The 13,214-nt window shown below is 44.4% G+C and overlaps 1 protein-coding gene across 2 annotated transcripts in view; it reads right to left on the bottom strand.

Annotated features, from left to right (window-relative positions):
* The window catches only part of THSD7B (thrombospondin type 1 domain containing 7B), a 299,304-nt gene extending 288,946 nt beyond the window's left edge, over positions 1–10,358 (bottom strand). Inside the window, exon 1 of one of the 2 annotated variants that reach the window (XM_054277755.1) lies at positions 10,271–10,358. The gene's annotated coding sequence lies outside the window, so the exon portion shown is untranslated. Of the gene's footprint in view, positions 1–10,241 lie in introns of both variants that reach the window. The other variant, XM_054277756.1, reaches the window with a different exon arrangement.
* Between the last annotated feature and the right edge of the window lie 2,856 nt (positions 10,359–13,214).

Below are 13,214 nucleotides of genomic sequence, written 5' to 3'. Positions count from 1 at the left end.
AATGCATAACTGCAAACGTTGTTAGCACAAAAATCCAGTCTACAGGGAGAACACCAGATCCTGAACACCTGCCTGATGTCTGCACTGTCCATCCTAAGCATGTAACTCTTGGATCTGCCAAATATCAACTGAACTTTTTTTAATACACTTACTATAATTAAATACTTCAAGTATTTAAAGTTGAGTTTAATCTTGTTTCCCTTCTTCATTGTTATTTGATCCAACAGCCAAGCTCACACCATCTTTAGAGAACTCAGAAAACTAGAGAGAAAAATGCAAAAATCAAGAACTCTAAAAGTATATTCAAAGTACTAATATACTAAAAGTATATTTAAAGTACTCAAAGTATATTCAAAGAGTTGGAACTATTGGATACAACTTTTTAACCATCTTTTGTATGCAACCTTATGTTTTACTTACCACATTCCAGGCCAGATCCTCAGCATCAGAAGTTTCTTATCGTTACACACATTTCACCTGAGCCCAGCCTCAGGAAAAAGGGAGGAGGTGAACTCCTTTCCCTCCCCTCCTGTGAACTACCTGGGATTTAATAGAATTGCCTAGGAGACTTCTGCTGTTTCAGAAGCAATCAAAATCTATCCTATACAACCATCTACCAGACTAACAGAAAATGCATTTTCCTTTAGAATGTGCAATAGGAAGGAAACTTAATCCAAACACATCATTGCATAGTCCAACAGGATTTGCTTACAAAATCTAAAATCTATCCCAGTGAAGGCAAGCTCCTAGAAGTTAAACAAAAAATAGTCAGCAAGCAAATACTTTTTCTTATTTTAACTGAAAAAGCCAAATCTGAATCTTTTTCAACAGATCATCAAGAAGCATAAATGAAATCGAGAGAAGAAAAAGAAATCTGCCACCCGTGGCTATGAAGTTAAACAAATGTAAATACTTTAAAAGCATTCTTGTTTGAAAATTAAGATAATTTCCCCTCAACTCTCCTCATTCCCTAGAGAAAGGAGGGTTTTTCCTAAAGGATGTAGCAGGGGATGCAAAGAAAACGAGTCAGAAAAACCCAACAACATTTTTAGCATCAAGTGCTTTTACAACAAGGACTCCTTTGCAAATCTAACTGTAGATAAAACAAAGATTTTTATTTGTTTCTTCAGCACTGAGAAGTTCTGATTTCCAAACCCTTCCTTGCATGAAAAACCAAGTAATCTTCTGAATATATGAGTGAGAGAAGGAAAGCAGAAACAGCCTCATTATCATTATATAGAATCTCACAGGCACCTGTAGAAACCCGGGCTCCTTAAAAATTATCACCATGTTAAAAATGCATAATCCATTTCAACAACAAGTTCTATCATATATCACTGATTCCCTCAATATTTACATTTTTCCCACATAGCCTGAACTATTGATAAGAGGTCAGCACCAGTAGGAGTACGCATAAGATAATTCATTTTTTCTGAGGCACCCCATATTTCTTAATTAGTCAGTAACACTAAAACACCACCTAAGAGAATGGAGCACAACTTGCAAAGACTGGGTCAAACCTGAAGATTACAAAGGCGGGAAATCAAGTGTGGCATCATTTGCTGAAAGGCTGTGATAACAATCTCAACAAAGAGTTTAAACCTTTAAAAAATAAAGAAATAAGTTCACTGCACTGGATGGGCCAAGGCAATCCTGTGTGCACTGCAACATCTAATCCTGCTGGTAATATTTCTTTCACTTTGATGCTGCTCAATGGAATAAAAAGTATTAAACACAACACACAACTGAAGCAACACTGCAATACTTCAGAAGTTACACCCAAGTAAATTGTAGGTTCATCTTATTTTGGAGTAACAAATGAAAAAACCTCCCTCCCTCCCCTTTTTGAGTCTTGCTGCATCATCCTTTACTGACATTAATATTGCTCTCCTCCTTAGGCAAGCCCTGAAAGACTCTGATCCTTTATATCCTTTAAAGGGAGCAATTAATGCTGCTACTCAGAGTTTCTGACCTTTAACTCTGTCCCAGTAGTGTTATTCGGATTTTTCTTTTCAACTTTAGCAGAAAATAGTAACTATTTGTATCTTCCTAAAGACAGACAGGCATTAATCCTAACCTCAAACTGGAGCTCATTTTGGAAAAGTAATTTCCAAATTTTTCACTTCCAAATGTGCTCCTCTGCAAGATCAGATGCTTCCCAAACTCTGTCCTTCCAAACTACTGCAGTTCACGTTCTGCCTTCCAGAGGTATTTTGGCAAAACACTTTGAAAATGCTTCCATAGAAGTTCTGCATCCCATGCTGCATCCCCCCTCATCATCTTCTGCAGGAGGATGCCTATTGCTATGATTATTTTCAGTGAAGCCACAGTGCCAAGTTCCATTTTCTTTATTCCTTCTCACATCACTCCCCACTCAACATTCCTGCCTCACATTTTTTCCCCACAGCTTCTTACTCAGCTGCCCTGTTGCTTCTTTCAGAAATATTCATAAAGAGCATCCCAGAATCAAAATAATGTATCTACTACTCACTGTCATCTAATCTGTATTTTAAGTAGTCAAACACAGAGGCTGATTTGATGCCCTGAAAAACCAAGAACATGTCATGTTCAAAACTGCCCCACAAAGCATCTTGCATTTTGTTTTCAAAGAGTAATTAGAGTAATTAACACATGGTGGTCTTTTACAAGGTGGCAAATACCTCATACACATATTCCAAAAGAAATATATATATATAGATATATATATATATATATCCTGTCCATTCCAATCCCTCTCTCAAATTAAATAAAAAAAAAAAAAAGGAAATCTGATAACACTAGTCCATCAATACCTTTCTGCTTTCAACCTCCCCTGATAAGAAAGTCGTTACAGCTCATCTGGAAGACTGACAAGCTGATATTTCTCTAGACCCAGAGAAAGGGTATTCCACAGCCAAGACTCTTCCAAATAGCCAGGGGAAAAAAGTTATACCTATTCAAACAGAGAGCAAGACAGGCTCAGCTAGAGCTGCACAGGGAAGGGGCAATCAGCTTGACAGTAAATGTAATTAGTGTTATAATTCCTGCCAAAATTAGACATGATAGAAGCAGATATAACAAACGAATTTGACATGATATATTACCATTGATGTTCCTAAATATATAGAGGCTTTTTGAAGGATGGGAATAGGGTTTTACAGATTTTAAGGGAAAAAACAAACCCTGACAAGCCTCCATCATGTCTGTCTCCATCCTGTTGCTCATTAAACCTCTCCTTTCTGGCTCCTATTTCCTTCACAGTCAAAGTGGCACAAAACATCCTTTTTTTGCTGCAGATAACTAAAATCGAAGTTGCATCATGTCTCCTTTTCATGTCTTTTCTTCCCTCCCTGCCAATCAGAGGCTTCAGGCCCCTTGCTTTCTGAACACATTTACAGCCCAAATCCATTCCTGAACACCAGCTCACTTGCCTGCCTCTCTTGTTCCCACTGGCACTCCCCAAATCTCCTTCCCATCACATCACAGCTCCACTCCAAGCTGCCATCTTCTCTTGGTTGTCACTCACACATCCCTTTTCCCTGGTCCCAGTACCAAATTTCAATAGAATCACAGAAACATGGAATGGTTTGGGTTGGAAGGGACCTTAAGATGATCCCACTCCAACCCCCTGACATGGGCAGGGAGCCCTTCCCCTTGATCAGGTTGCTCAGAGCCCCATCCAACCTGGGCATAAAACCTAATTTACACAGGTACTGAAGAAGAATTATTCCCAGCTCTGCCCCAAAGAAGCAACAGGAAGACAGAAATCCTCAGTGATCAGAGAGCTGGACGTGATTTGGCATATCTGTTAATGAAAAAAAAATTAGAAAAAAGGAAAAAAAGTGCAACACACCTCACACCTCCCTTCCTAAAAGAAAAAAACTGAACTAGAATAAAATGCTTATTTTGGTTTTGCCTCTGCTAGAAATCAACAGTAAAGCTTTCATTTAGTCAGCCAAGTTTTATTACAGAAAAATTATGGCTTTGTTTCAGGGAAAATTAACCTTTTGCTTATTTTGTTTCAATTTCCATTTTGCATCAAAGTTTTACTTAAAAATACACCACAAAGTCTAGACAAATTTTCCAAGTTCCCAAATCATCTGACTTCTGAGACAGTGACCTCTCATGAGCCATGGGACCAACCTTGTGTCCTCCCCAGCTGGAAGCTCTGGGCTGCTTCATTTCCTGCACACCTGAATTTGCCACCAAGTATTTGAGATGGAAAAAAATCTAGGCCAGGCAGGGGTATTTATGACTTTTTTTTATGATGGAAAGTTTAAAAATTACTTTACTCCAAGAAATAAGTCTTTAGCTGGACTTGTCTTTCCTATTGCAGCAAACACTGAGCATATTGCTGTTCATCTCCTGACAAATTACTCTCTGGGAGAACACAAATCATGTGTGCTGAGCTTCAGAAAGGCTCTGGGAGAGAGCTCTGTTCCAAGCCCCTGGAGACAAAAAGCCAGGCACAGAACAGACTCCATCCCTCACCCATAAATGCCAGTTTTAATCCCGTTCATTAACAGTGGGATTGTGCTCACCCTGATTGTGCCACATCCTCAGGCTGCTCCTCCATCCATTACAGCTGATGTATTCTCTGCTTTATTAACTGTCATTTAATTCAATATATATTCCTACACAGGACAGGTGATCTTTTTGACTATTTCAAAACATAGATATTTTTTAATAGGAAAACAAAACACACACAGATTTAAAAAAAAAAAAAAGGCAGCACAAGAAGAAATCCTATTGCATGTTTCTGTTAGGATGGGCTTTGTAAAATAAAGTTTGCCATGACTGTCAAGCCTCCCACCACCTAAGTTTTCTTTCCTGAATAAATACCACTCACTAAAAATTGATGCTCCATAAACTGCACCATTGCTGGAGAAAATGGCAATCACAGAGACTGCTGCTTCCTCCTTTACCAAAGGTGTATATCCTATTTACTACAGATACCTGAAATCAATTACAGAACCATAAATATTTGCAGCCTACAGCTCTCAGAAGTGTTTCAAAAGGCATATGTTAATGCCCAGGAGTCATTTCCCCCACACTGCAGTGCCCTCAGGCTCTCTGCTCTGTTCTCTGCTATCTGCTGACATCAATTTTGCAATGAAAACCCAGCATTTCAGTTAAAACACATACTTAAGCAAAGATAAAAACATCTATCTAAAGACTCAGTATCACTGTCCTGTCATACATGGACAAAAAAATTACATTTATACATCTATATATATATACACACACACTTATATATCCTACAATGTGCTGTGGCAACTGATCCTCTCCAGAAATCCCTGTTGAACACACAGCAGACAGAATTCCCCACTGCTGTCACCATGTGCTGAAACAATGCCAACGTGAATTACAGGTTATTGTGGGAGATGGATCAGAAACAGCCACAATTATATCTAACAAGAGAAAAGATTGTTTCATTTATCTTTCTTTTGGAAGGCTATGCCAGTCTGACAGAGCCAAATGGCACATTGTGTCTTTCTGTCCATTCCTGGCAGCCTCAAGACACATAAGGAATCCCTCCTTGTCCCTAACAAGGCTGGGATCAAAAGTTTGCCACATTGAGTTATCCTACATTCAACCTTTCAAAAATATCCACTATTCCCTAGGAGAATAGCCCTTTCCTGCACAAACATTTTCTGTTTAAGCAACTGAGTCAGGAAAGTGACTATTTCTCCATTTTCTCCTAGTTTTTAAGTACCTTTAAATCTTCATTTCACCTGTAAAACCCTTTTCCCTCTCTCCTGCTTCTATCTTTTCAGGTTACAATGAGATGCCTCATTGCACTGTAAATGGGTTTGCACATTCTGCCTTTATCAACCAAGGGAGCCACCACAGGGGTCAGCCAGCAGCTCATCTTGTGTGGGATTCCTTCCCCACCTGCCTGGAACACACATGGACACCACACATCACACACACATTCTGGTCCTGCATCACCAATACAGCTTTTTGTTCACTTTTTGGTGGCCCTTGAGCCTCTTTCCTTACCCATTCCATGCACTTTCTCAAAACAGCTGCCTGTTCTGTCAGTGCAGGCAGTGTAGAAAAAATAAAAACAATCCCCTTTTAAAGTAGTTACCTTATTTTAAGACACAAATATCAGAATTAGTGAGATGGGACTGAAAAGAAAAACTAAGATGCTTTTCCATAAAAAAAATTTGCAGAAGATTTTCTTTCAATCAGAACAAAAGCTTAACAAATAAAAACCACAATGGAAAAGAAGCACAACTAAAAGCATTCCCAACAAAAATGATGCAGCATGTCCTTAATACTCAAGTGTTTTAACTAAGTACAGCAGAAGTACAAAAGAATGTCTGAAGATGACTCAATAAGGAAGCATTCAAAGCAGAAAGAGCATTACCAGCATGTTCTTGATAAGCTTGCCAGTCCAAAGCACAGTGTTTTTCTGCTCTCTTGTTCCAAACCAGACTGCAGACAGTGGGCACTTGTGCTTAGACACAGGAGTGAGGTAGGACAGGTCAGCAGTGACTCAGAGGCTGGGTCTCTGCAGCCGCACAGAGCAAGCAGAGAAACCTGCCTTCCCTGCAGAGCTCCTGGCTCTAAGTGACCCACACGGCTCTCATCCTCTGGCACAAACTCCTGGGTTTTCTTTTTTTCTTCAAATAAACAGTGTACTTCTTTTGCCTGTGGTGCTTTATCTGTTTCTCCTCCCACAGCACTCACTTCATCACCCTAGAGGCAGCTTTGGATGAGATGGGATGCCCAGCTTCCATAAAGAGCCCAGCAGAGTTCAGCATCCCTCAGCTCCATCCTGGTGTCCCCTGGCAATCACATCCCCATTTCACACCCCACCTTCACACCTTCTTTCCATTACATGATACTGGGGCAAATAACAGAAAAGCTGGAACGCAATCTCAGTTAAAAAAAAAAAAAAATCAATATTCTCAAAGTTCAGGTAAAGAACTGAAGCGATGATGTGTGGGCAAAAACTCAACAGTGTGGGAGGACTTAGAACACACAGAGAAACACACCATAACTGCACAGAGCTTGGCCATGAAGTCTGATGCCATTGTATCATAAAACTCACTTATAACAAGGCATGACAGCCCATCCACAGCTTCTCAGCTTCTCTGGTTTAGAGGGAAAACACACAAGCTCTCACCCCTCGGCAGCCCCAGCAGCACTCCCCATCCTCGGCCGCACCAGAGCCTGTGAACTGCTGCCAGAACCAGACAAATTTTCATTTTCTATTACCTTAACAAACCACAGAGCAGCTCTGTCTTGTGAAAACAATGCTTTTGTCTCACCATACTGGAACAAGCCCCCCGAAATTCAATAAAGTTCCTGAGAACTGACAAGCCAGACACAGTTTTTGAATGCACTTTGAGCCAGTCCATCGGGTCAGTTTCCCTCGCCTACAAAACGCCTGGAGAAGTTCCCCAAAGCTGCTCTGTATCAGGTGGCTCAAGCAGACAGGTCTCTGTTTTCCCCCATCCACAGCAGTGAGCACAACCCTTTAAAGCCCAGCATAAACCTCTAATGGGGAATAAAAACTTACCTCCCTGAACAACAGCCTGGGGGCATTTCCATCACCTCTTTAATCTGAAACAGCATCCCTGTTGCTCAGCTTTCATAGCCCACTCCAGTTAAGGCACAGGGATGCCAGCAGCAGTGCAGGGCAGGGAAGCACAGCAGACACAGGTACTTGTGGTGTCAGTGAAGCACTGTCAACTCAGGGTAATTTATTTTTCGGTATTTTCTTATCCCACTCTTTGCTTACAGCCTACAAAGCCAGACAAGCTTAGTTGCCTTGGACACCTGGATGAAACCACTCACATCACAGCACATCTTCCACCACAACCCCCCTGCTCACCTACCAACAGGCAGGCAAAAGCTTTCCAAGTACAATCACCACCTGGGTTTTCCACTGCCCAGAACCACTCTTACATGGCTACCTTTGTGCTATTGTTCAGCACTGAGCTTGGCACAGGGTACCTGCAGCATCTGGGATATTTCTCCTGCCCAGCTCAGGCTCCTGATGTTCTCTCCTCTGCTCCCAGCCACTGGGGTAGTTGCTGACGTGCCCAAACACTAAAGGAGAAAGCGCCTAAACACGCACAAGAGCTCAGCTCATCTCAGGGCATGTAAGCCACCAAATACTGGTTAGGCAAAAACAAAAAAATTCTATTAAGGAGCAAAGAGACCCTGGGAATCCCCATTTCTCTCAGAAAGCCCAGAAGTTGTGTGCCACTGAAGGCAGAGCCCGGGCGCCTCTGCCAGCGCAGCACGTCAGCAAACACGCGGCGCGATCTTATCGGCGAGGCTTTCTAGTGAGCAGGCATCCCTAGAAAGCAGCCACTACAAACACCGTTTTCCTGAATATCATTACTGATCCAGAAGTAATGAAATAGCAGATAATATGGCCCCAGGGTACAAATCAACCACCTACCCTAATGCATACAGATGGAGCTTAACAGCTCTTTTGGTCTTCCATTACCAGAGTGAAATGGGATCTTTGAAACACCATCGAGGCAAAGCAGAAGAGGAAGTTTACTAATGAATGATGTTTACTTCTGATTCTTCAGAAAATGCTTTTCAATGCTGTGATCTAAAAAAAAGAATCCTCTGTTTTCATGAAGGAAGACGACTAGACAGATGCAGCTTCCCCTCAGAGAACCAAGACAAAAAAGCAGAGTGTACAATCTCCTGCTCTTTCCTTGTGCTGCAGAAAAGACTGCTGAGAACAGGGTCTCGATAATTTTTGTAATAATTAACAATGGAAACTTTATGCGGTCCCACCAAAGCAAGCAGCAAAACTGCCACAACTCACAGCAGGGTCATGCTCTCCTTGCTGATGTTCGCAGCAGTAAAAGCAGCAACTTGCACAATGCTCTAAAACCAGCTCGGCACTATGTAAGGTACAGGCAGGCACAGCATCCCCCTGCTTGTGTCCTCAGGGAAATTCAGCACTTAACACCTCGAGCCTGCCCCCGCAAAGAAACAAAGTTGTGCATTCTGAGCTGGTCTCAGCCCCCTGGACCAGCCGAGAACCAGCGGAGCCCGCACACCTCACACATCCCGACCCAGCCCTATCTGCCTTCCTTGAGAAGCATCCCCGGACTCCAGCACCTCACTTTAACGCCATCTCTCTCACCTCTGACATGCCATTACCTAAACTCCACTGGAATCTTTTCAGAGCTCACTACTTCTTTCAGTTTCCTTAAAGTTTGACGATTTCACCAAGCAAGCTGAGCAGCCATACAAGGCACCTGAGCGACACAAGGCACAAACAGCAGCTCTCTGCCATCACATCCTCTCACAGGTACTTTCAGTGGTACCCAGTTCTAACAGGTAGATTACGCCACTCACCTGCACACACAACAGACATTTCCTCTACAACTTGTTCCAAAAATTACATCCTCAGGCAATCAATTCTTTAAGTTGGCTCTCTGTTTTCATTAGAGGAATTCACCAATCTATTTCAATTATACAAAAAAAACTGGAGGCAGTGGTCAGCAAGTACTTTTTTATGACCCTCATCTATTCTTTTAAAAGCCTTCTACAGAAACGCTCAGGCAGGCACAGGAGTGGGAGGGAGAGGAGGAGGAGGAAAGGAACAGCATTACAGACTCCTCATCATATCTTCACATAAATAAAGTCCCAACTCTATACGGTTTGACCTTGAATAAATAATAATACGCAAAATAAATACAAGGACGAGCACAAATTAAGAACGAACGATCAAAGTAATGAATGGTTAATGAAGGAGCGTATAAGCGTGCCTTGTTTAAAAACACTGATTGAAGAACCGACGGAGGGGAAAAGACAACCCAAACACATTGCGATGCTGCGACTGGGGGTGTGTGGGCAGGTGAAAAAGTCGGGGTTTGGAAGCCAACCTGCGACACAGAGAGCCCGGAGGCAGCCGCGATCGCGCTGCCCGCGGCAGCCGCGCTACTTTCCGCGCTGCTCGGCGCGGCGGAGTTGCGGCGGTGCCCGCACCGAGCCCCGCGGTGCCCGGGGCCGGCGCTGCCCGTGCCTATCCCAACTTCCCCGGTCTCACGGGGTGCCGGCTCCGCGCCCTGCCCGCTGCTCCCACAGCCGGGGCGCTCGGAGCAGCCGGACCAGCGCGGGAGATGCCACCAGCAGCGAGACGGGAATCCCGGCCGGAGCGCTCCCAAACCCGCGGCAACTTCTCCCGCGCGGCGCGGCGCGACCCGGCGGGTCCGTCCGTCCGTCCGTCCATCCACGCACCCCCGCCCGCGGAGCCGAGCCCCCGGACCCACCCTCTCCCCCGGCAGCGGGGCGGCCGCACCTCCTGGCATCCCAGAGCGCGGCATGGAGCCCGGCGCGGCGCGCTGCGGCGGGAGGTCTGCGGAGCCGGCGCCGCGGGCGAGCGGGGCGGGACGGGCGCGCGGTCCCCGCTCGGCCCCGCGGCGCGGAGGGGCCGCGGGCGGAGCGAAGATGGAGGAGGCGCGGCCCGGCCCCCGCCCGGCCCCGCGCGGGAGCGGCGCGCGCGGCGCCCTCTGCCGGGCGGCGCCGGAACAGGGCCCAGCGCTGAGGGGAGCCGGGAAGTTGCTCCAGAGACCGGGGGCTCCACGGGTGTTGTTAAAAACGCCCCAGCGCTACAAAACTAGTCAAGCTCAGTTTTAGTTGTATGTTTACCCCGCACCGGATTCCCAACAGCGCGTTGTTACCAACCTCCTCCCGCTGCTCGCCGAAGAGTGCTGAGGGTGCTCGCAGTGCTTCTGTAACCGCTCCAGGTAATCACAGAATTACTGAAGGGACTGGGCTGGAAAAGCCCTCTGAGATCATAGAGTCCAACCTGTGATCGATCACCACCTTGTTAACCAGACCATGGCACTGAGTGCTACATCCAGGCTTTCTTCAAGCGCCCCCGGGGATGGTGACACCACCGCCTCTCTGGGCAGCCTGTTCCAATGTCTAACAATCCTTCCCGTGAAGAAATTCCTCCAAATAGCCAACCTAAAGGTCCTCTGGCACAGCTTAAAACCATGTTCTCTCGTTTTACCACTTGTTACCCACGAGCAGAGCCCAACCCACACTGGCTGCACCAGGTGGGAGTTGTAGAGACTGAGAAGGTCCCCCCGAGCCTCCTTTTCTGCAGGCTGAGCTCCCTCAGCTGCTCCCCATCAGACCTGTGCTGCAGAGCCTTTCCCAGCTCCTTTCCCTTCATTGGACATGCACCAGCCCCTCAATGTCCATCCTGAAATGAAGGGCCAACAACTGAACACAGAATCACCATCTTTGCCCAAGCAACACTGGTCCCATTTAGTTTCAAATTCATCTAAGTCATATTTTTGAGGGAAGTAATTAGTGCAAGAGATCACCAAACTGGCGGAAATCCTCGATTAAGGAAAGAACATATATTGATTGCAGGGAGGATACTGAGTCCATCACTTTTTAAATACATGAAGTGAATGGTCTCAGTTTACTTTATCTGCACTATTTAAAAATTCAAATAGGCATTATTCTGCAGAACCTCTTTTTTTTTTTTTTTTTTGACAGTCATAAAGTTTAGGAGTTATTCAGGAAAAATTAATGCCTATATCTAAGTCAGACAGTAAGAGGTGACTGTGTGTGCACAAGGAAATTACTACAGTATCTATTCCTACTTTTCACACAGTTCTTATTTCTGTTAAAGAACAGAACATCCCTTGTGTGTTAAAGAGCCCAAGGGATAGCCTACTCAGTCAAGTTTCTCTTAGACATTTTCCATTTAACAAGAACAACATACATAGTATTTTAACAGACATGGTTGCATCATCTATGATCCTCAGTTTATTTTCTGTTTACAGAAATGTCAAATCTTCATGCAAGGATTGTTCACATCATTTACAAACTCAAAATTAAACCAGAACTTCATTGTAGTAGATGATGTTTTAAAAAAAACAGTGTTTCTACTTTCAGAGAGTTCTACCTTACAAAGATGGGAGACAGAGGAGTAGAAATTAAGGCAAAGAGATAGATGATACATATCATAAGATATGAAATCCTGATCAGAGATTGAAACACAAACTTCCTGGCTCCAGGTTCAGCCTGTCCCATTGCTCTCATGAATTATAAAATCCTGGACATTTGCTGGGGAAGGAGAGTTCACCAGAGATTGAACACAGCTGCTCAGGAGTGCTCCAAACAAAGTTCTGTGTGAAAATTTGTATTTGTCAAAGTGGAAACACTTGGCCAAAGAGGATTGGTTTTAAGAAGATTTTTTCTTGGCTCTTTCCCAGGTCAGAGAGCCCTACCCCCAAGAGAGAGTGGCAGAGGGCACCCACCAGGGCTGCACCAGCCCCAGCTTCACTGCTCTCTTTTTTCCACTGAAAAAAATTTAAAGGTCTCATTTTTGCCTGATACAGAATGGGAGGCACCTCTTGAAATGTCAGGAGTTTTTTGCAAGTGACACTTCCTTTTTCCTGACTGGCTCTGGACTACGGGCAGTTGCACTCTCTTTGCCTCCTCACAGCCCTTCTGGTGTTGTCTGCTAAAAATAACCCCATTTTGCCCCTCCTGCTTGATCTGGAGTTGAAGCCTACATGGAACTGCAGTGCTGCAATTCTTGGCTTAATTTGCCAATGCAGAGTTTGCATTAATGCAGCTAATCCAGCATCTGGATATGGGAGCCTGAGCTCCTCCCTGCAGCCCCAAGAGCAGCACTAATGAAAAGAAGAGGCAGCACAAGAGGGCAAGAGAGTCCTCACAGCTCTCCAGCCAGCTGAGTGCCAGCTCCCTTCATCACACACATTTGGCCTTTGATTCTCTTCCTCAGGACTTTCTCTTACCTCAAAATGTTCATGGATGACTGCATATACCTAAAAGATGCGTAGGAAATGAATACAGAGTGAATATGCAGGAAATACATGAAGTAAAACCTGTTTTTTGTTCAATTTGAATAGAAAGGCTGAAGGATGAGAGCAAGAAGCAGCAACAGGAAAATAAAAGCACAAAAATAGAGAGGAAGGAGCTTGGAACTCAGAGTAACCTGTTAGGTTGGGTTTTAGCCCACATCACTCATTGTTTCTTCATGTTTCTGCTACCTGTGATCCTCTTGTTCTGTGGGTTTCTCCTGCTTGGTGGGGCTCAAAGAAAGAAAGGAGGAACCCCAGTGCTGCGAGGCCTGGGAGGTTTAAGCCAGCTCCTGCTTATGGATGACTGGCCCAGGCTAAGAAGGGAATAACAAAGCTGCTTGAATGACAGCTTGGATCAAGTTCATAATGACCTGGTTTGTACAGGCCAGGTGT

Source organism: Melozone crissalis, unplaced genomic scaffold (genome assembly GCF_028551555.1).
Source record: "Melozone crissalis strain CALT ecotype California unplaced genomic scaffold, PUWL_Pcris_2 ptg000023l_1, whole genome shotgun sequence".
Lineage (NCBI taxonomy): Eukaryota > Metazoa > Chordata > Aves > Passeriformes > Passerellidae > Melozone > Melozone crissalis.
Note: the sequence above shows the minus strand (reverse complement) of the source record. Positions and strands in the feature narration are given on the sequence as shown.